General features: G+C 36.9%; 1 protein-coding gene across 1 annotated transcript in view; it reads right to left on the bottom strand.

Moving 5' to 3' along the window:
• LOC126780930 (neuroligin-1-like) overlaps positions 1-22,744 on the bottom strand; it is a 142,283-nt gene extending 119,539 nt beyond the window's left edge. The window contains exon 1 of the mRNA XM_050505626.1: positions 22,548-22,744. The gene's annotated coding sequence lies outside the window, so the exon portion shown is untranslated. The remainder of the gene's footprint in view (positions 1-22,547) is intronic.
• Between the last annotated feature and the right edge of the window lie 845 nt (positions 22,745-23,589).

The raw sequence follows: 23,589 nt of genomic DNA, 5'->3' as shown, positions 1-23,589 counted from the left end.
AACACGATCTGTTAATAAAGGCATTGCTTTTATAACGTTTTAAGAGCAAGCTGAAGATGGAAACAAGACTGAATGTTTTTTTTTTCCATTAAATGATACGTTTTTCATACAATGATTTTTTTATGTAGGAATGTCGACGAGATTGACGTACACTCGATGACTACCACCACTACCAATAGACATGGAAATATCAACCTTTCCTTACACACTTACCAGGCCGTTGACCATAGGAACATTTGTTCATCCTTTGTCCTATTAATTACAATTGCTAACTCGCCCTGCAAACAGGCGACTTGCTGGTAATTAATTAGTGGGTAGTATCTATGCAGATGCATTTGCATAAAGCCCTACCTCCAGGTTCGGTTCAAATAAAAGTTCTCTAATATATGTTCAAATAATACACGTCAACCTTAAGCTTTCTTGCAATTAAATATCACGAAATTATATTAATTATATTTAAATACAACTTCTATAATGTCACAGTGACCAATATTCTAATACAACCAACATTCTAGAAAAATATGCATCCTTAAAAAAAGAAGAAATCTTAGTAAGAATTTGTTAAAAGAAATCCTGAGAGATGTGTACCCATGTTTTTCTAGTGGCTGACTTATACGGCTGCAGTCTATAGACCAATAGAAATATATCTCCATAACAGTCCGGAGCCTGAAGAGTATTAAATAACATCTCAATTGAATTCACGCGATGGTTCGGTTAAGTGGTTATCTCATGAAGGCCAAGAAGTTATGATTTTTCTATCAGTCCCTAAGGTGGCAATTTTATAACTCTGTTCGAATCCTATAAGACATAAAACCATCGCCCTTAATATATCCGATCATGTCCATTCGCCGTCTATTGGAGTCATGAGAGCGAGATTATAGAAAATGCACGTTTGCTCTACTACTAACTAATTACTAATTTACTGTCCCGTTTTGTACAAACATAATCTGCAAGCGCAGTTCATAAAAAATATTATAAGAATTAAAGGATCGCTCAAAAAATTACCGAACACAACATAATGGAAATAATCTTAAATGGAAACATTAGCGAAATACAAGTGACGTGGCGATGTTTTTGTGCCAGTTTTCTTCCTAATGGTACTATTGTTAGCAGATAATGTTTGTTTCTGATGAATAAAGACTTAAGTATATTTATATTATTTCTTAAAAAATGAGGTCTTCAGATTGTTCGGGTTGATTTTATAATTCTATAGACAATATACACGGCTCTGAAAAGCCCATCTGGTTGGATCAATCGTTTGTGACGCTTTGGATCTGACTGGATGATAATACTTTGTACTGCACAGCAGTCGAGTTAAAAAAAGCCAGTATTATTACAGGGACCTGAGACATATCATCTTAGATTTCATGATTAGTGAAACAGTGTCAAAATCTACGGGCAAAAGTGACTTAGCATTAGGTGACCCATATTATATTCATTCTTACTAGTGGTAGAGCTTTGTGCAAGCTCGTCTGGGTCGGTACCACCCACTCATCAAATATTCTACCGCCAAACAGCAGTACTTGGTATTGTTGCCAGTGTAATTACAGGCACAAGGGACATAAGATCTTAGTTCCCAAGGTTAGTGGCGAATTGACGATGTAAGCGATGGTTAACATTTCTTACAATGCCAGTGTCTATGGGCGTTGGTGACCACTTACCATCAGGTGGCCCATTTGCTCATCCACTTAATTATACTATAAAAAAATGCTCGTCATCGTTAAATTAGCAGATTAATTTATAAGAAATATTGAAAGAATATTTTTATTAATATTTTTCGTATCTCCAATGTTATACTTTATACTTTATTGTACACCACAAAGAGAAACAAAAATACAAAACATGGATACAGCCTAAATAAAAGAAGCATACAATTTAGGCGACCTTAGTTTTCATTTTAATCAGTTTTTACCGTTAAGTTGATTTGTTGAACTTAATCACTAGTGAAATAACATTAAATTTCAATACTATGAATTATGAATTTCTGATTTAATATTAGAAATTGATTTTCATGAAAAGAGAGTGTTTTTTAAAAAGAACACTTTCTTTTCATGAAACATTTTGAACCGACAAGTAATTACTAAGGACGGTATGGTCCCATTGATCGCGACTGTTTACGATCTATTCAGTAGGGAGAGATTTTATTATAGATTGATCTTTAGATAAGTTTAACTTCTACAAAAAAAAGAACAAACCAAATCAAAAACGGGAAGATAAGGGGATGATTTAGTTTTATGTCTCAACTTATTTCATTTGACATCAAAAATCAAAGTTATATTTTTATAAAAATGGTTTTTTTTATGCTTTTATTATTAACATTAGATTAAATTTCGAGTTTAACATAATTCTTAATAAATATATTTAATTTGACTCATTTAAAACGGTTATGTTTTTATATAGTAACTATATAACTATAAATACATGACTATCCGCGAAATTTCGCGTTAAAGATTACTGCTTCGACCCCTACAGACATTCAAACAATAAACAAACAAACAGACTCTTCAATATTATAATATTAGTATTTTATTATTATATTTATCATGCATACTTTTAACAATTCATTATCCCATAACCAATTGTGATGTTGCATACAACATGCAGGCACATTAAAATAAATTTAAGATAAAATACATCAAAAGTACGGAGAGCATCTGCGGAGATACAAACATAACAATAAATAGTATTTTAATATTGAAGTACTTATTCAGTCCCATAGTAAATAACAACGTGCATATAATGACACTAACACGCATCGGAACCCGCTCCAAAACGGGGAGGCCTAGCTCAGCAGTGGGACATTTACAAACTATTACTTTATGCTACAATATTCGGTATTTACATAATAATACCTATATTCTCTTCTATCTTTCTCTCCTTTTCTAAATAAACAATCAAATAGAAAACCTAACAGTTCTATCCTATTCTCCAGACAGTTATAATCCCGTTCAACTTAAGATAAAACAACTTTCAAAATTGTTCAAAGTTACAGATGAAAATCGCAACATGGCTCTCTGGGGACTTTGATTGAAGTTGCAAATAAGTTTGTTAATAAATTATATTTCTTACAACTTAGTTTCGAATACATGACAAGTGTACAAGTTTATGAACGTTCGGTAAACAAGAGGATACTTCTTACGATTTTAAACTTAAATTGATATATGTTGACAATAAAACAATGTTGTGGTTAACATAGCCTTAAGATGGATAAAACGTGGTTGTTATACAATAAGAGAGTTAGATAACAAACCTTGGGAATATAACGATCGTCCATTGAAAAAAAAATACTTTTGCTGATTTAATTTCGCCGATTATTGAAAAGTACTTTCGTGGTCGAACTGGTGGTAGTTTTTTACTTCAATATAAGTAATACTTAATGTTGAATAAGGAAATTGTAATTAAAAAAAATTAAGTAAAAGAAAATAAATGGTATGAGAAAAAATATTATAATAAAAAGAGGTTTTATACTGCTTCCTGCTACAAATTATACTTTGTAATACTTAGCATATCTACAGCAAATAGCTTCTGAGTATACTGCAGTGGGATCAATATATTTAAAGACAAATATTTGTATATTTGTGTCGTGCACATTTCCATAATGCTGGTACGTGTTTTTTTGTATTTAACGTTATTAAAATGCGTATACTTTACTGATAGTAGGGCTTTGTACCATCCACTCATCAGATATTCTACTACAAATCTGCAGTACTTGGTATTGTTGTATTCCGGTGTGAAGGGTGAATGAGCCAGTGTAATTACAGGCACAAGGGACATAACATCTTAGTTTCCAAGGTTGGTGGATTAGCGATGTAAACAATGATTAACATCTCTTACAATGCCAATGTCTACGGGCGTTGGTGATCACTAACCATCAAGTGGCCCATATGCTCGTCCGCCTACAATTTCTATAAAAACGAATAATAACAAAGTTAATATATAATCCAGTAATGATACAATGTGCCCGTTCACGCGGTCATAAGAAGCTTTACAACCCATTTGTCCCTCCCGATAATAATCTCGGCTCACTGGAAGCTGATATCAAGGTTTATCACACTGCTACGTGACGGGAATGATTCGGAGCATCTGCTGATCAAAGCGATACGGTTCAGACGATTTTATTAATCATAAAGATACTCTAGGCTTAATAATCTGTGATTTGAAAAGCCTAATTAATAGAGAATTATGATGCAATAAGAGTGACGAATAACAATGTAGTGTAAATAAAATACAAAACGGCCTCTAGATGTCGCAGTGCTATCAAAGATTTCCTCTTCTATTGGGGAGAAGATTTGGAGCATATTCCATCAATGCGGATTGGCTGTATGTTATGCAACGTAAGCAAGTTCAGCTTCCATAAAGAATTAAAAGAATTATAAACACAAATTAAACACGTGAAAATGTATGGCACTTGTCTGGCTTTGAACCCGCATCTTTAAGTTTAATCCTCTAGACCATCTCGTCTGTAATGACAATGGCAGTCAACAATGGTTGACGTGTTGTCAACCCTTAAAATCGTAAGCATAAAGATAAAACTCGCAATAAGTAACGCAATAATCCCCTAAATTATAAACGCATAACGACAAAAACGTGTTTGAGGAGCCTCATAATTTTCAACTTTGTCCAATTTACTTTACGTGTTAGGGCCATTAAAACTTTGAGAATAGGGAATTGTGTGAAATTTTTAATTGAAAAATGCCTTTTCCTCCTCGACAATAAGCCGTAAATTATGTTTTCTGTCCTTTCAAAACAAATATTATAGATCCGTGTACTATTTAAGTCTTATTTTATTTATCTTGGATCGCTCAGAGCTGCGGTGGCCAGACAGTCGATGAAACCTATTCTGGTTCTCGGCGATTTAAACGCGAAGTCACGCGCCTGGGGCAACCCTGCCACGAACCTGCGAGGCAAGTCCAAGTGTGGGCACTACTCTCCGGCCTATCCTTACTGAACAAGGGGCAGGCTCACACCTGCGTGCGCAATAACTGGGGGTCCGTGGTGGACGTCTCCTTCGCCACACCTGTCGTAACACGCAGAGTGTCGGAATGGAGGGTAGAGGAAGAGGTGGAGACTCTGTCGGACCACCGTTACATCCGATTCGAGATCTCTACCTCTCGCAGGCTGGCGGAACCACAGAGGGTGCCGACCACTTTGCCGAGGTGGTCTCTTGGCCAGTTAGACCGCGAGCTAGTCAAGGAGGCCGCCATTGTGCAACGGTGGGGTTCCGCGGGACGGAGGGAGGGTGCCAGCGTGGAAGAGCTGGCGGGCCGCATGAGCCGTGCCCTCAAAGAGGTCTGCGATGCGGCCATGCCGAGAACCTGTCGCAGAGCCCAGCGCCGGTATGTGTACTGGTGGTCGCCCGAAATAGCCGAGCTTCGGGCGACGTGCAATCGGAAGCGGTGGGCCTACGCCCGTTGTCGAAGACGCAACGGCCTCGATGTGGACCTGGAGGGACAGCTTTTGACCGCTTCCCGCCAGCTAAAAAAGGACCTGCAGCTGGCAATAAGTCGGGCCAAAGAGAAGGCGAGGGAAGAGCTGCTAGTGAGCCTCAACCGAAACCCATGGGAAAAACACGGCGCCGGGTCCGGACGGTGTTCCAGGGCGTGTTCTGTGCGATGCCCTGGAATACCTAGGTACAAGGCTTCAGGAGCTGTTCAACGAATGTCTGCGCAGCGGGCAGTTTCCGAAGCCTTGGAAACAAGGGAAGTTGGTGCTCTTGCCAAAGGAAGGGCGGGCACCAGGCTTCTCTTCGGCATATAGGCCGATAGTGCTGCTGAACGAGACAGGCAAATTCTTTGAGAAGATTCTCGCAGCTCGTCTCGTTCAACACCTCGACGAGGCCGGTCCGGGTCTCTCGGAGGCTCAGTTCGGGTTCAGGGTGGGCCGTTCAACGATCGACGCCTTGAACGCCCTGAAGATTCGGACCACGGAAGCAGTGGCCTAGGGGCAAGTGGTCCTGGTGGTGTCGTTAGACGTTGCAAACGCCTTTAACAGTCTCCCATTCGAGACGATCAGGGAGGCACTCCGATACCAAGGGGTGCCGATCCATCTGAGGAGACTGTTGGAGGCGTACCTCCAGGACAGGGAGGTCGTATTGGCAGGAGGCGACGGGAAGTTGGTCCGGCGTCGGGTAGGCTGCGGCGTTCCACAGGGGTCGGTCCTCGGCCCAATTCTGTGGAACGTCGGTTTTGATTGGCTTCTGAAGGCACCCGTCCTTCCCGGTATGGGGGTGTTCTGTTACGCGGACGACACCCTCATTACCGCGACCGGGCGGGACTTTGGGGAGGCGGCCCGCCTGGCCGAAGTTGGAACAACTTTGACCGTGGACCGAATGGAAATGCTGGGCCTGAGAGTCTCCATATCCAAAACGGAGGCTCTCCTCTTCCACGGTCCACGGAGAGGCCCCCCTCGGGGGGCAAGTATCACCGTTGATCCTGGACGGGCGATGGAGCTTCAGACAGCACTTCGTGCAACTCGGCCAGAAGCTCATTAACACAGCTGCCGCCTTGGGTCGCCTCCTACCCTACGTGGGAGGACCGGGATCGCTATGTCGGCGCCTCTTTGCTGGCGTAGTGAGGTCGATAGCACTGTACGGTGCCCCGATATGGGTCGATGCGCTCACTGCTCACAACCGGGCCCTTATGCGAAGGCCGCAGAGGGTCATAGCGGTAAGAGCGATAAGAGGGTATCGTACGGTGTCTTGGACAGCAGCGACGCTCCTCGCGGGCGATCCGCCCTGGGAACTCCAGGCGGAGGTGCTCGCAGAGGTGTACCGCTTCCGGGCCGAGGCGAGAGACCGCGGCGACTGTCCAGGGTCGGCGGATGTTGGGCGGATCAGGACTGTAGCCCAGCAAGCCCTGATAGCCCGATGGGAAGAAGATCTGAGGTCCCCCACAGCGGGCCTGTTGACAGTGGAGGCGGTACGTCCCCACTTAAATCGCTGGCTCAAAAGAAAACGAGGCACGCTCTCGTTTAGGTTAACGCAGGTACTTACCGGACACGGCTGCTTCGGTAAGTACCTGCACAAGATAGCACGGCGGGAAATGTCACCTTCCTGCCACGAGTGTGGTGCGCCAACCGACACGGCGCAACACACCCTGACGGAGTGTGCTGCGTGGGGGCCCCAGAGGCTTTCTCTGGCGGCAGTTGTCTGCGGAGACCTCTCCTTGCCGAGCATCATCAACGCGATGCTCGGAAGCGATGAGTGTTGGTCGGAAATGGTCTCCTTCTGTGAAAATGTAATGTCGCAGAAGGAGCCCGCGGAGCGGGAGCGGGAAGAGGACGCCGCTGCAAACCTGCTCCGCCGAAGAAGACTGGGGAGAAGAATGAGGCGCTATGCGCACGTTCTCCCTCCGCCGCAATAGGCGTCGCTGGGACTAGGGGGTTCTCACTACCCTGGTAATCCCCATAGAGAATGGAGGCCACCCGTCAGAGCGTCGCGGTAGCATGCGCAAGCGATCCCGTGGCGCTCCTCGTTATGACGGAAAGGGTACCGCTGGTTTTTTAGTGGGTATTCCGTTGTTCGGGGCGCACTCAGCGCCTCGGACATAGGCGAGCCCCACATACCCCCCCACTGTTCCCGTGGGGGAAACGCGTAATGCGTTTTTCCAGCGTAAAAAAAAAGTCTTATTTTATTTATTTTGAACATACATTACATTTAAGCGATGGTTGACATTTCTTACAATGCCAATGTCTAAGGGCGTTGGTGACCACTTACCATCAGGTGGTCCATATGCTCGTCCGCATTCCTATTCTATAAAAAAAAAACATTACATTTAATATGTACATCCGTTCGTAAACTTTTTTTTAACCCTAAATACTTAAAAGAGAACCGATTAGTGTGCGAGTAACGTGGCATGAGATCGTCCGCCATTTATAAATCTTTGCTTTATTTAGACAAGTTATATTGTCTGCTCGCTTTATTAGGCAGACTGAAAACATATGCTTTAGAAAAAGATTTATAAAATAATAATAAAAAATATTTATTATTTTTCATGTTATATAACATTAATGTTAGCAACGTACACGACATTGTAACTGGTTTTTATATAGGCTTTAGCGTTATATTTACGAATATTTGATGATACATAAAAAGGTCTGGAACTGATAAACGTCATGTGACCACGTTTAATATTAGTTTTCTATGGATATAAACAGATTTATGAGAAATTTAAAATACTCCAAATATGCTTTATGTTATCTGAATCGTTACTTACCGTTACGTTGAACATTTTAGTGTAAATGATGATGTGATTGACAACACAAGGGTATCCTAACCGATTACGTAAACAGCGACCATAATAAGTGACTACTCTACACTCTCAGAATCCGATGGCACCACAAATCCAACATGATCGATGACTGCCAATGTTTTTGGAACACATAAAAATCTTCCCATTGTAATTGTATAATGTCAATCCTGCCCGTCATGCATATTTCAGTGCTGTCCGAGATTTGCCAAACACGTGGTAACACACGGTACGTCTATTCACCCCTTCCTCAAATATTGCTAAATGTACCGAAAGCCCGAATAAATACCTTCGCCCGACCAACATTTATTGTAAGCCCGTATTTAAATATAAAACGCGTTCAGCTCCGATAATACATAACCATATTGTGCGATGTGAATGAAAATCCCTGTTTAAATCTTCAAAATCTTTCATTGAATATTGTATCTAATGTAACAGTCAATGTGTATCTTGTAGAAGAATCTAAACATTTGACAGAACACGACAGATTTTGTGCCATAAATTAAGTAGCTTCGAAATGTTCATCTCTGGTTATATTACACTAACAACTCCCATTTCACCCTTTAGGTTCCAATTTCTAAAAAACATTTCTTACTATGATTTTCTTCAAGCCGAGCGTCGTGCTCGGCGTTGAAGGAAAACGTGAACGAGTTATATAATTATATAAAATAAAGGAAGGAATTATACAATTATAAAAAAGTTACAGTATTTGAATCCGATATCTTCAGTTAAGATTTGTGTGTTCTAACCATCACGCCATCTCGGCACCAGAGACTAAAATGACATACATAAACAAGATTAGTTTTATTTGATTCATCGTAATCAGATTTATTCACAAAAGGGATTGTTTCGCATTCGAGGACATGTACCTGTACATCATTATCAAATCAGCTCTCGTTCAATCTGATCGCGTTGTCATCAAAAATAAAACGAATCATAAAGGACATACGTATGTTAAAATTGGATTTGTGATAAATAAAAAAATATACCATACTAGCTACCGGCGCTGGCTTCGCACGAGTAGAATAAGGGTTTATATAGAACGCTTATATTGACTGACAAACAAACAAAGAAAAAAAAATTTTTTTTTAGCTAGGAACCTTCTCAGGCGTATGCAGAACTACTCCTCAGTTTCAACACAATCAGATATTTTTTTAGAAACGCATAGTGGATAGGCAGCGAATGGAAAATATCAGTTTGTCTGTCTATTTGTTACTCTTTCAAAAGAACGCAATAATAAAATAAAGCAAATATATACTACCATAAACTAAAAGAAAACTTATAACTAAATCCTCTCCAGACCGCTACTGAAATCCGCTGACTAATTGCTCTTATCCTGAAAGCGCAAACTATTTATAAGCTCCAAGTTATAAGGTGAAATTTCTTTAAAAGTTGAAGTATAAGGGTAATTAATTTAAAAAATAAAAATAGCCCATAATATAAATTCACTAGTTGGCCTTAGATGTAATGACCACTGCTACCACATGACAAAATTTTGTTCAACACATCCTTCCAGCGTGAAGTCTAAAATGTATTATAGACACAAATTAGGCACGTGTAAACCTTCCACGAGTCCAGATTATATCCCTCTATCTTTTCACATAATTCCACATTTTTGCTATTATTTTTAATGATTTTATTCTTGTTTTCCCTGAGCTGTGGTGTGTTTACAAATAAAAGATTATTCTATTCTATGTTATCAACTAGGACATCTCGGCTCGTTTTATTTTTATATTATGTCTTAAATCATAGTGATTAGCATCCTTTAGGCTACTGCACCACCTCTTAGCCAAAGGAGGTTTAATTTTAATTTAGCAACGGACAAGGAGAGGATGGTGAGGGCAAGCTTTAGGTTTTATTGCAGACATAAACCAAGTTTATGGCTCGCTTATCAGAGAAATCTCCAAGTTTCAAACGGCTCCATTGTACTTACACATTCTGCAGTTATTTGGTAAGATGAATTTCAGATTGCGATGTAAAAAAGAATTTCAATCAATTTCTTTTTTTATATTTAAGCAAACATTTTTGTAACGAAAAATGAACAAATGTTATGTCGCTAAGCTGTACTATTACAGAAATGTTAATTTAATAAAATGTCTCACTGTCAGACAAACAATTTCCTCTAACGCAGAAAGTTTGAAGTTTATTACAGCCCACTGGTGCGAATTGTAGATAAAACATGTAGTCATATGTTTACTTAAGATACTTTCTATCACTGCTGAGATATATTTTCAAAAATGCAATATTTAAAAACTCAAGGGTGCTTGCTCGCATGTAACAACGCAATCCTCGGATAAAATCCACATAATAAATCTACTGGGCGATCTTGGTTTGGAAGGAATATTTCATTTGTTAAATCAATGTAATTTTTTAACAATAATTATCCTTATACAAATATATTAACATTGTACAAATAGACCACTCAATTATAGACCAACCTAAGTCTAATCTTGTCACAAATATTGAAGATAAAGACATAAACACGTCACAGACCGGCTGATCTCAGTTTAATGCAGCGAATGTTACTAATTCATGTAACACAATCATGACCAGATGTATGTAGCTCATGGCTTTGCTTGCATTTGATATCAAGTGTAATACATATTTGATACTTTATCGCACACTTAGAATATATAAAAATGTTAGCACATAAATGTGCCACTTGTAAAGGTGGAGTCAGACTGTTTATTTTTCGTGCTCTTAAAGACACGTCTAAATAAAAATGAAGAATAAGAATTCATTAGTGAACCGGTGTAACAATGTTAGTTATTGGCAATCGGTATTGAAAAAAATTTTCACTCGAGCATCCTTCCTCACCTTAAAGCCTCCTCCTTTGTAAGAACTTTAGAATTGTATCAAAACGATTAAAGATCTTACAGCAACAAGAGCGCAATGGAAGTGTTCATCATGTCTGGAACCGCAGAATAAATTTGCTTTAAGCAACACTAATAATTCAGAATTAGAAGTTAAAAAAAGTAGAAAGCAACAATTAGATACAGATGAAAATAATCGCCCTATGTCCACATCAACGTCGCGATCACCTTCCTACTCTTCTCCAGTAGATAATGCAGGTCAACCAATAGTCACTCCAGAAAAAAACAGTCCATCTGAATTTTTGGTACACTGCGAATCAATTATTGAGGAGCGTTTGAAGCCAATGGTACAAACAATTGTGAATCAGCTAAAGCAATCGCTTATGGAAGAAATACGAAAGGAATTAACCGTTGAGTTTAAAAGCTTAGAAGATTCACAAAATAAATTGCGTATGGAATACGATATATTAGAGGAAAAATATAATGAACTAGAATCATTGGCGCTTAAATCAGAGAGCGAACTCTCAGACTTGAAAGCACAAATAAATAAACAACAGCAGTGGTCACGAATGACAAATATAGAAGTAATGGGCCTGCCAGAAACGAAAGGAGAATCGCCGATTAATATCATTGTAAATATTGCAAAGCATGCCGGAGTCAATGTCAAACCTGAAGAGATTGAATTCGCAAATCGAGTGCAGCCGATGCAGCAAAAATCGGGTAGACCCAAATCACTCGTGGCTAAATTAAAAAGTCGCGACTTAAAGAATTCGATTCTATCAGGATTAAGAAAATGCAGGGGTATCAATACGAGTCACATAGGATTGAATGGCCCACCTCGAAACTTTTTCGTCAACGAACACCTAACGCCCATGAACAAAGAGCTGTTCAGAAAAACAAAAATACGCGCATCAGAAAAGGCTTATAAATTCGTCTGGATAAGAAATTGCAATATTTTTTTAAGAAAAAACGAAGAAGCCCTTGCAATAAACATAAACTCCGAAAAGGATCTAAGGAAAATTATGTAGATTTTAATTATAATAACTTAATATTGAAATCTTCTTATTGTGTGGATATTGTAAACTTTATACTAAATTTTCAAAGTTATGAACTTAGACTTCTTATTTTAGTTGATGTGGCGAGGTGGGATTCAATACAAAAAATACATGTCATACTTACACTTACTTACAATTTACTAAGCTACACTACACTAAAATACCCTTTATCAAAGGCTATTATTATATTTAACATCAAGCTACAACCAATAGGAGCTAAGCATCAATAAAAAATGTTGCAGAAACGGGAAAAATGTATTCTTTTTGAGAGCTTCCGTTGCGTGCGCTGCCTGAACGGTTAATGTTAAGCAACAATCGCGTATGCCAGAATTGTCTTTCTTAAAAGATAAAAAAGCATCCACGATATCATATGTGTATCATTTAAGGACGACTTACTATAACCTTTTTTTATGGTAATCAAATTAGTTCTAAAATAATCCATTATTTGCGTAGATTTTCTTTTCATTGTTTTGTTAAATTTATAATTACTTGTTTTTAATAGTTAGTTAATTCAGAAGTATTTATTTTTTTGCAGATTTACCTTTCAGTTTTAAAAGGATACAATTTCTAATAAAGGTATCGTTTTAAATCCTAATAAATAAAGCACAGAGACAGACATTAAAATATGTCGGAATAGATTTAAGGGTATTTTGTTTTTCTCATGGCCAATTGTATGTCGCCCTATCTAGATCTCAATGCGGTGAAAACCAATAAATACTAATATCCCACGAAAATGAAACTAAAAATGTTGTTATTACGGAAATACTATAAGTCCGCTTTTAGTGATATCTTTAAGTTATACACGGGTAGCTATCCACAGCTCGTTACCAATAAAACACTTAACTGAGTGATTAAAAATAGCCTGATATTCTGCATGAAAATTCAATGGTGCTTGCCCGGGTTTGAACCCACGATCATCGGTTACGATGCACGTGTTCCTACCACTGGGCCATCTCGGCTATTTAGCATTATACTTTATTTATATTAGTTAATAAAAAAAACATTTTCTTTGATAGTTAATCTAAAGTATAATTAACTTAAAAATAGTTTTGATATTTTTATCTATAAACAAAAATATATAATTATTATGAATGAATAATAAATAAAACAGTATTATTGCATATGCATTATTATTAAAACAATACATTTGTGTGCTTGAGGAAATTAAATGAGTTTAACTGAGAGACGTAGATGAAGCTATGTGAAATGTTATATGAAAAGTAAATGAAGACATCTACAAAATTTTAGTCTAAAAATGTTAAATAACGTTTTTATATCGCTTAGACATCTTTAAATATCCTTAAAAAATAACTAACTTTAATTTGTTAAATATTTTAATTAGAATCAGCTCTATTTTGATTACAACGAATAATCGGAGTTTTTTATTGATTTTTAGCAAAACCCGAGACTTCGCCAGCGTTGAGTTTGTGACGAAAATCCTCTAAAATCTGTCATTTAACGTGATGACTATTTACATGACGGCTATTTGTATGTTATTGTAACAAATGTTTTAGTAATTCGCAATTGGGCATAATCTGATAAAGAGGCAATTATTTTGTAATCACAGGCAAACACTTCGATTTTATTCATTTGTATATATTTCTTTAGCTTCATTCAAATACTTTTTAAATAAATTTATTTTCAATACACCATCAAATTACTTGATTCTGTATATAAGTTTTGTAGTTTTAGGTAATTTCAATTAAATTTCTTTCTTTCCAACTTTATCTTGTCTAAAATGAAATTATTGAAGTAACTTGTAATTATTTCTTTGAAACAAAATAATTATATTCAGCGGCTGTGTTTGACGATTCATAACTTTTTGATATTCGCACAAAAACAGGTTCATACTCACTCCATATTTTTTGTGTGTATTTATTTCTCTCAATACATGATACTATGCAAATCAAATTTAAATCACAATCCTTTATTTAATAAAGAGCATTACACTTACTTATTGATTTTCAAATTAGAAACTCCCACTGGTTCGGAAAAGACATACCCAGCCCTGAGAAGACCCGGTGAAAGAAATTCAGCGGGTGTGTTTAAGAGCAATTTCAAAAAAAATTGTACCGTAGGTTTTCGCCATGTCCCTCAAGTTTGTTTAATTATTTTTTCATGATGAATGACGTCTAGCAGAATATATTGATTTAAGTGAAAAAAATATTTTTTTCATTTTAAAATTATATAATACTATAAAAATTATATATAAATTCTCGATTTGTTGTTACTTTACCAAATATGAATTTTACATGGATTTTAAAATATTTAAGATCATCGAATTCACCTGTCCCTTTCCTAACTCTTGTCAGATTATCTTGATAATTCCAATAGTTTCATGTATGTGAATGGTTTAGTAAATATAATTTGAATTCTTAAAAGTCTAATTTAAAAGTTAAAGGTATTGAAAACATTTATTTTTCTGTATTTTCTATTTAAAATAAATCTGAAAATTTGAGCTAATCGGAACATTCCGTAATGTGGCCGCTATTTTTTGCAATAAAATCTTCTAAATAAGGAACAATTCGAAACGAAATGACATCATTGTTCATCGAGAGACGCTATTTTACTTTAATTTTTATATATAATATGGCCAGCGCAGACGCAGTGTTGAAATATTCTGTGTTTCAAATTCGTTCCTCAGGTATGTGACCAAGTTTTACTATTATAACTCACTTTTATTTAATAATTGTTATTGTAGACATGTTGCAAAATATTTGTAATATTTGATATCAGAAAGTATAATCTTAATAGGACAGGTAATTGTTAAACAATTTAAAACTACAAGAAGGTAGCATTAATTGACCGCCGTTTTGTGACTTATTCTACGGTCACATTTAACGGAACAGCAGTTCACAACAGGTCGGTATGCATAAAGCTTAGTTTTTATTGCACCCGACTGACCAAATAACAGTATACATTACTGTTTTGTACCAGTAAGTGTTATCAATATAGATAATATGTGTATCAGAAAATATGATCAAACTTTTTAATTTCTTAATCATTATCATTAATATAATGTCTTTTTGATGTGAAATAGAAGGTATACAAAAGTTCTGATGTTCCTCACTTCCAAGCAAAAAAAAAATGTAAATGTTGTAAGGCCCGATGCTTTTCGAATTAATCAGGGCTACAGCTACCGAGCTGTATTAAGCCGAGATGGCCCTGTGGTAAGAACGCGTGAATCTTAACCGATGATCGTGGGTTCAAACCCGGGCAAGCACCACTGAATTTTCATGTGCTTAATTTGTGATTATAATTCATCTCGTGCTTTACGGTGAAGGAAAACATCGTGAGGAAACCTGCATGTGTCTAATTTCACTGAAATTCTGCCACATGTGAATTCTACCAACCCGCATTGGAGCAGCGTGGTGGAATAAGCTCCAAACCTTCTCCTCAAAAAGAGGAGAGGAGGCCTTTAGCCCAGCAGTGGGACATTCACAGGCTGTTACGGATACGGACAGCTACAATTCTGAAACTAAAACCACAGTCGGAAAAAACTTGGGAAAGAAAATAAAAGTATAAAAAAATGATCAACAGACATTATATGCCATAAATTTAACGTTTCGTTTCTAAGTCGGAAAGCAAAATTTATGTCATAATAGGTACACATTCAGGCAATTTTGAAATTATGTGACTACAACCTTTTCTTTTAAGACTTTCATTTTGTCACTGTGTCCCTTCAAAATTATGAAGTTAAATCTATGAAATCTACGAGTTTTTACGATTTAATTCCGTGCGGCTATAATTATGTATCTAGTAAATATATTATTTTTCGAAAAAGCTACTCACATCAAGTAAAAATTATATTTACGGAGTAAAATTAAAAAATAACCAAGTTAAAAGCAACGTAGTCACAAAACTGAGTAAAACACATTTATTTTGTGTAAATCTTTTAAATTTTCTTTGATTTATCAAGTGATAATACGGATTACTAGTTTAGCTTAATTTAAAAAAGGCTTATTAGTTTCATACTTTTCTTCGCGCAACGGAAACGATTACGCCACAAGTCCGTTTTGTTTCGATATTTAAAAGAAAAGATTGGATTGCCAGCTTCCTACACAAGCGTAGCCTTTGTGTTTTAGTAGATGGTTGCGCTTCACAATTCTATGTTGTGAATGCTGGGGTCCCCCAAGGATCTGTGCTATCTCCCACACTCTTTCTTTTGCATATCAATGATATGCTCTCTTGGGAACATACATTGCTATGCAGATGATAGTACAGTGCATGGTGGATACCACGGACGCGCAGTGGTTGGGCGGGCGGAAACTGAGGAGAGGCGGGAGAATCTTGTCATTGAACTCGATAGGACGTTAGAGCTCATCGCCAAATGGGGCTCTGATAATCTTGTTGAGTTTAATGCCAAGAAAACACAGGTATGCGCTCTCACGGCGAAAAAGTCAACATTTTCCCCTCTTCCCTCCCTCTGTGGTACTCCGCTGGTGATGCAAAGCAAAATCGCCATGCTGGGGATTGACGTTCGCTGCGACCTTAGTCCAAGGGATTACATCGAGGCTGTTATAAAAACAGCTTCACGGAAACTCGGAGTTCTGAACAAGGTGCGGCGCTTTTTCACGCCACAACAACTGTGCCTGCTGTACAAAACACAGGTACGGTCTTGCGTGGAATATTGCTCGCACCTTTGGGATGGCTCCGCTAAGTACCTACGTGACGCCTTGGACCGGTTGCAGCGACGTGCCGTACGCATTATTGGCGACGTAAAGGTCACAAACACCCTTGAACCTTTACAATTGCGTCGTGAGATAGCAGCACTGAGCGCTTTCTATCGACTGTATCACGGCGAGTGCTCTGAGGAATTTGCAGCGACGTGCAGTACGCATTATTGGCGACGTAAAGGTCACAAACACCCTCGAACCATTACAATTGCGTCGCGAGATAGCAGCACTGAGCGCTTTCTATCGACTGTATCACGGCGAGTGCTCTGAGGAATTATTCTCTCTAATTCCTGCTTCCCCCTTCCTTCTTAAGTCGACGCGAGAAAAAAAATGGAATTCCTTACCAGCTCACGTATTCCCCTCCTCTTACAACCCGGGTTCCTTCAAACGAGGCGTGAAGAGGTATCTTGCGGGCCGGCAAGGCGGTGACGGCTAGTACAGAATATGCTTCCCGACTGTACTGGTCGTCGTCGCGTTTGGACTCTACTATCACTTACCATCAGGTGGAGTAGTCATTTGCCATCCCGGCGCACATAAAAAAAAAGAAAAAAAAAACCTCGGATTCAGCGTCCCTTTTTATTTTTCTCTATAATAAACTGTATTCCCTAATACATTATGGTAAAGCTTGTTATAAAAAATAACACAAAAAATAAAATATTTTTTTACAGATGGGTACAGCTTATTTTAAAATTTCTCTTAATGATTTTTGTATTTTTTTAATGTCTTGTAATTGTTTAAAAAAATGTTAATATAAAAGAAATAGCCAGGAGGCGATCGTTTCATTCAAAAGGCGTGCTTTCATTCATAAACTCACTAATTCTACATAATAACCCTGCACACAAGCGTCCCCTTAATTTTTTTTATTTAGCAACAAAGGCATTTATATTATTTACTTATTTTTTATATATATACGTAAATATGTATGTATGTTTTTGTTTTAAAGTCAACGGTATTTTTGCAACTGTAAAATATTGTGTATATTGTAAGTGTACCTTACAAAGAATGGAATATGAGAACCGGTTGGTTTAGAACCTTAATACCAATTTTAACGCCGTCGGCAAAGCCGAAGCCTCAATAGGCTGTACACATTTGTACAATTAGGTAGCAGTATTAGTTTAACTTTTTATGTTTTGTTAGTTGTCTGTACGTTCTTTTAAGTTTGTTTGTTTTATTTTATTTTTGTAAGTTAAGGTTATGAAATTATTAGTTGCAACACGCACTGTGATAGCGACAACCGTAGCGACTATTGTCCTAACTTTTTTCTGTGAATATGCTGTTGTTTCTTATGTAAGTTCAGTCCAGTGATGTCGAATATAAAAACAATAAGTAACTTTTCATCTGACTTACGTACTAACAGTGAACAACAGACTACGACTGTTACTAATTGCTCTCAAAAAACACCGTAAGTACGTTAGACCTACCTTAGTTTCATACAACCACGACTAGTTGGAAGTTGGCGGTCTTTACACTCTCGTACCTCAGAAAGCACGTGTACAGCCGTTGAAATGATTGAATAGATATTACACTTGTATTTGTATCTCCTTAAAAATGACTATTGTGGTTGAAATCAGTAAAAATATCATCATCATTTAGTTTGTGGTAGAGCAATGGTGACCACGTATCATTTGCCAAACTGTCTACTTATTTTGATTACGAAAAACATAATTATCACATTTGCCAAATATCATAGGTATTTTTTTGCCATACCACGATCTGCCTTAAAATAGTTTGCAGTAACGTTTATTATTATTAATGACAGCACGAGATAAAGAAGAGTTGTTCTAATGAAACATCGTGGGAAACCTGCATGGGTCTAATTTCACCGAAATTAAATTGCCAAATTCTGCCACGTGTGAATACACACGTGGCAAAATTTGGCAAGAGCAGCGTGGTGGAATGGAAAAACTTCGCCTAGTTTTATAATTAATAATAATATAGTTATAGCTTCTCCTCAAAAAAAGGACAGGAGGTCTTAGCCCAGCAGTGGGACATTTACTTTTACTTACTAGTAATAGCAACACAGTATTTTTTACTCAGTCAATACGAGACACAGGCATAGGGCGAGTGTAGTCGGATCCTAATGCAAAGGTAATCGAACGCAATAAACAAGAGTTATAATAATATCATATTACCAACAACATCTAGAATAGTAATTAGATGATTCCTGATTAAGGGCAATACAATAAATTGTCGATCTTATTACTTCCAATTACTTTGGATTTGATACGATCATGATTGGTTCGTTTTATTTGAAGATAATATATATTACAACGGCTCGACCTTCGACTTCATTCGGAATTCGACTTCATTAAGACAATCCAGATACTTCTTTATGTTGCATTTAAAACCTTTTTTACCAAGACGGCTCTTTGGTTAGAACGCGTAAATCTTAGCTGAAAAATTCGAGTTTAAATCCAGGCAAGCATTTTTTTTATATTATAGGTAAGCGTACCACGAAGTAAAGAATAAAGCATACACACACTGCCTATTTGTATAAAGTATTGTATATGGCCCAGTGGTTACAACGAGTAATTCTTAAACGATGATCGTGAGTTCAAACCCGGGTAAGCACAACTGAATTTTCATGTGCTTAATTTGTGTTTATAATTCATTTCGTGCTTGACGGTAAAGGAAAACATCGTGAGGAAACCTGCATGTGAATAATTTCACTGAAGTTCTGCCAAATGTGTATTCCACCAGCCAGCATTGGAGCAGCTTATTCCAAGCTCCAAACCTTCTCGTCAAAAAACGGAGAGGTGGCCTTAGCCCAGCAGTGGGACATTCACAGGCTGTTAGTATAGTATTACTATTAGTTATTACTGTTAGTTTAGTATAGTATAGTAGTATTATTTATTTAGAAAGACTAGATTGTATTTAAGGTTATCACGGGTAATATTAGAAACACTACATATTATACAAAAATGTTCCCGCCGCGTCCGTCTGTCTGAACGCGATAAACTCAAACACTACCGAGCGGATTTTCAAACTTTTAAACTAATTATCTTTCCTTTGTATCAATAAAAAAAGAAGAACTTGCAAATGCATATATTTTCTTAAAATTTTCATAATGATTATATCGAACTTCAGCTGCCGGTCGAACACTAATTAAATTAGTAATATAATTTCGTGGTGTCAACGAACATGTAATCATCAAACAAATTTACTGGTGGTAGGGCTTTGTGCAAACTCGTCTGGGTAGGTACCACCCACTCATCAGATATTCTACCGCAAAACAGCAGTACTTGTTATTGTTGTGTTCCGGTTTGAAGGGTGAGTGAGCCAGTGTAATTACAAGCACAAGAGGCATAAAAACTTAGTTCCCAAGGTTGGTGGCGCATTGGCTATGTGAGCGATGGTTGACATTTTTTACAATGCCAATGTTTAAGGGCGTTTGGTGACCACTTACCATCAGGTGGCCCATATGCTCGTCCGCCTTCCTATTCTATAAAAAAAGAAAAAAACATCAACCGTTCCTTTTTAATGCTATATTTTTGTTTTATTTATGTGTATATCTGCAACGCAGTGTGTTTATTAAAAAGCTTGTTATCTATCTGTCGATCGAAAACAAAAATATTTAACAATTGCTTAAAAAAAATGAACGGCTCCTACTTTCACGTAACAAGTTCCCGGGTGTCTACTGTTTCTATGTATTTTTTCTGTTTGATGAAATTGCGAATAATTTCTCATTAAAAAACTTACAATAGCAATATGATAATATGTAAATCACTTTTAATTATCAGTTTTGTTTTGATAACAATATTGCTTAATTTTATAGTCGCAGCGAAAATTTGTAAATCGGAGTACTACAAAATCGCGCTTTCGATAATGAAACCACGGTTTTAATATTTAAATATACATTTGTAGAATTTAAATGTAATGAAAATATCCTAATGATGTCGATCATTAGGATATTTATTAACTGCACAAAACATATTATTCTAGTGCACAAGTGTGTGCGCAAGCACAAACATTCTTTGGGATTCTTTGGGATTGAGTGCATTCTTTGGGTTGGGTTCAAGTGCTCTGATGTGGGTCAATCCTTGTAAATACCTTTTCTCCAGTCCCATCAGATTGAACGGAAACTTTGTACATAATTCAAACCGGAATACAACTATACTAAGTACTGCCGTTTGAATATTCGAGAGTCCAGTTAACACGGGGAAAGAAACCTTGGTTCTGACCTAAAGATTCAAAAGCACACTTAACTTTAATTGCAGAAATTACTTTTTTTCCTTACTGCCTAGTAAGGAAAAACAAGAAACGATTTTGTACGAGTATTTCAAAAGAGAGTGGTTAGATTAGTCTAAATGTCTAATACTTATTTTACCAAAGTTGGATAAAGAGCTAAATGCATAGAAATATGATGAAGCTTCAAAATAAAACATTTCCAAGTTTTTTATATATACGAAAAGAGTTATCGAAGTCTGCAACTAACGATGTTTATGTATGTTACAAAGAAATATAAGATTTTATCAGAAACGTGCATGCATACATATTTTATTTCAAACAATTATTGTTTTAATAAAAGTAATATATTTATAATAGGTGGATCTCCTTCGAACCGGTGTAGGTGTTTAACAAGCAAGTGTTTCTTTATTGAATTAATTTACAGCTTTGACTTAATGTTTTTAATTCCTTTAACATTATGAACGCTCCGAAGAAAGTTAAGAAATCAAATTACAATTTCGTAGAAAAAGATTATTTCGTCAGACTAGACATTATTTCCAAATAAGTAACTTCAATAAGTTCAGCAAAATTCCACGTAAATATATTAAAGTCAATCAGACAAGACATGATTGATAAAATTTCAAGATAAAAGAAAATATCCTAACGTCGATTTGATGGATGAAAATATTTTATAATATCTTGGACGAAATATTCATTCAACCGTACATTATAACATCGTCGTTGACACTTTTCTAATTATTATTATTATTATTAATGTATTTCATTAACTTTGATCTTAGTGTCATGTGCTAAATGACTCACAAAGTTACAGTAACGATGTCACTTATGTAAGAATAGCTCACGACAATAGCTATTTATTCCTGACTCCTGTTTTCGGTTTGAACAGAAAAATGTTTTCTGTAAGTCAGTCAGCTATGATATTTAAAAATTTTTCTGAAAGTTTAACTAAGAATTGTTTTTGAGTTAAAAAACAAATTTTCGTAATGTTTCCGAGAGGATCTACTTTTAAACGAAACTTTTTATATTCACCACATAACGCTTAAATAAAGCTTAAACGACCGAACACCCAATATATAAAGCAAGCAATACATACATTTAAAAATATTATCTCTTATAGTTCATGCTATTTAAAAAAAAATGAAAAGGCAGCTAACTTGTAAAAATTAAAATGCTTACATTGCATAACTCGATTTATATAACACAACTAAACGACTTATTACGTATTATTAGTCTCTAAAGTATTTACTAAACCTATCCTATTATTGGAACGTTAAAAGGAATAATAAAATTGAATTAATATAATATCAAAGAGATTTCACGGAAAATAAATTACACGCCGCGGCTTCAAAAGTAACCGTTTGGGTCGGAAATTGTAGTCGTTGCTTTGTAAAGTGGTGCTTATCTGCGGACCACAAAGAACCCGTATTACCCCTAGTCCTAACCAGATTCACATAAGTTAATCTCGCTCACAGACAGCAACTTGACTAATTACGAATTTATCCGCCAAGAATTGACTTGATAAATAGTTGAACAAGCCGCTTAACTTATTAACAAGTAAACTGCACCAACCTCTAGCGGTGCCGGCTCACCGAGGTAGCCCCGATTTATAATTCACTCGACACTGACACGAAAATTCACCATAGCTCGAGTACACTGAACGCACTTGGTTCAAAACACCGCCCGATATTTGAGAGCAGATAACACAGCTCGTTTCGAAAATTTAACCGCTAGCTTCGTGCTTAGAACACTCGTATCTCAACACAAGCGGGCTGAGCGGCGGGCGCCGCGCGACTGCCTCAGGGCGATGACGGAGCTGGCAGCGCGCGCCGCCTACTGTGCCTCACCGGTACCACTCAACCAAACGCTATTTATTTGACCACATTCTATTTCCTCCTGTAAATATTTATGATTGAAATCTTCAGGAAATTGAGGTAACGCGTCTTACTTTGATTTATGGATCATGACTCGTGCTGATATGAAAGTTAATTCGACGGATAAACGATAAACGATGCAGATATTTATTCATCACTAATATTAATTTTCTAAATAACGAAGTTGATTTGTAAAGTTGAACTGTTTAATAAAGCTTAACCACATAAATAAATGCATTGAATTTAATTATTTGAGATGTGTTTATATCATAGCAGGCAATGTTTAATTAATATAAATTACAAAACAGTGCATTTTGTAGGAATAATATGATGAAATAATTTTCATACTTTCCATACAATAAATATAATCAGTAACAAAATTAAATTATAATGTTCGAAAGATCGTTCTGAATACTGATAACGCGTGCTATTGACAGCTCAAACGAGATTATACTGTGACATTAGATATTTGCATGTAATTCGTTCAATTATAGAAATGAGCATTCATTGTTTGTTTCAACAATTGTTTTGAAATTTAAATCTAAGTTAGCATGATAGTGGGATCAGTAGCGCATAGACGGTGTAAAAACAGGACATGGTAACAGCCTGTAAATTTACCTCCAGTGTTACTGGTGGTAGGGCTTTGTGCAAGCTCGTCTGGGTAGGTACCACCCACTCATCAGATATTCTACCGCAAAACAGCAGTACTTGATATTGTTGTGTTCCGGTTTGAAGGGTGA

Source organism: Nymphalis io, chromosome 3 (genome assembly GCF_905147045.1).
Source record: "Nymphalis io chromosome 3, ilAglIoxx1.1, whole genome shotgun sequence".
NCBI lineage: Eukaryota > Metazoa > Arthropoda > Insecta > Lepidoptera > Nymphalidae > Nymphalis > Nymphalis io.
Note: the sequence above shows the minus strand (reverse complement) of the source record. Positions and strands in the feature narration are given on the sequence as shown.